The sequence below is a fragment of the Nannospalax galili genome, unplaced genomic scaffold (genome assembly GCF_000622305.1).
Source record: "Nannospalax galili isolate Female #2095 unplaced genomic scaffold, S.galili_v1.0 scaffold1845, whole genome shotgun sequence".
Classification (NCBI taxonomy): Eukaryota; Metazoa; Chordata; class Mammalia; order Rodentia; family Spalacidae; genus Nannospalax; species Nannospalax galili.
This window is the reverse complement of record NW_008353595.1, coordinates 453010-454610: the sequence shown is the minus strand read 5'-3', so window position 1 is coordinate 454610 and position 1601 is coordinate 453010.

Sequence of the window (1601 nt, the reverse complement as noted above, 5' to 3'; positions counted from 1 at the left end):
CTGATTATTACTAGTCACAGTTGGTTACTTTCTGAGCTCCTTAGCATTTGAATATGGATATAAAGTAATCAGGTAGATTTCAATGGCAATGTTTTTTCATGTCTACTAGTTATTAATGAGCAAATTTTTATGCTTTGAAGAATTTTTTATAGACCCACTTCCCAGGTAGCACCATCCCTTACCCGCCCCCCCCCCACTAAAGCCCTTATCCTCAATGATTCCTTCTACTGTCTGCTGTGTTTCCGGCACCCCCAGCCATTCCCCACTACTTGTCCTTCTGGTGAATCTAGTCAGCCTATCTAGAGGTCTTTGTTTTAGGAGGGTCAGCTGTTCCTCATCTAGCGGTATTCAGTTGTCAATATTCCTTTGGATAAGATTGGGGTCTGCTGTTCAATTTCCCAGTTCTCTGCTGGGTTACTATCTAGGAATCCCTTTGGCCACCCTGGATAACAACTCAGAAGGAGGTATCGCCTGTCTGGCATTGTTGCTTGCTGTGTAGCCTTTAGCTATACATATGGTCTCTTACGAAATTATATTGGGCCCTCTAATCTTTGGTTATACTTTCCTTTTGGGTGTTTAAGGCCACATAGTTGGTCCAGATAAACTTATTTATTTTTACTCAAAAGATCATTTAAGGGTCTGTTCCTCAGGGGTCATATGGGCTTGGGAGGAGCCCCTGGCTCCTTTCTTTTACCAGTTCCACCTATGTAAAGATAAGTCAAAGGTCCTGCTCGACCATGGTTGGCTTCGCTTGGAAGCACGGAGGAAATGATTCCTCTGTGTTGACCCTCCTCTTTATAGCCTGGACACTGGTTCAAGTCCATCTGGTGGGGTCTCCTCGGCCTCCTTGATCAAGAGGACAGGTGACCCACCACCATTATAGGACATTTTGAGAGATGCTCATAGTCCCCCAGAACTAGTCGACCTAGGAGGCAAGGAGCAAAAAGTGTCCTTTATGTCCCTCTGACCAAATTATTATAGACCTCAAAGTATGTCTGTTAAACACCCAAGAAGGTTAGTTCCACCAGTCTGGTATTTTTAATTACTGTGTGTCATGTAGATAAATCTTAGGCAAAGGCCAGTTGTTCTCATATAAACCTTACCTAGACATATATTTCTTGATCTCTTATGTATAATTTGTCAGTAGGTTGTAGGAGTAATATGGTTCTCACTGGTTTTCAAAGCTAGCTAGGCATTGTTTATCTCTCACATTGTCTCACCCCTCCATCATGGTTATCCCTCTTAAGGTGCCCCCACTGCCCCCCTTTCTCCCGTACTAATACTCTTCACCTATGGTCCTACCTCTCGAGTTCCTTCTTTCCCTTTATGCCCTAGGTTCCTTGTATACCCTTCCCTCCCCCCTCCCTTAAACTAGCCTAATTTTTATTCATATCTCCCTTATTAAGGCCTCTTTCCTACTGTTTTTCTCTTTCAGGTTATTTCTTTTCCTTTACCGCCCTGTTTCCTTTCCATTATCCTGGTTTCTGTAGTTATGTCTCATTGCATACTTATTTACCAGAGTCTGGTTCTAGGATCCACATATGAGGGAGAACATATGTCGATTTTTTTCTGAGTCTGTTACTTCACTTAGTATAACAGTT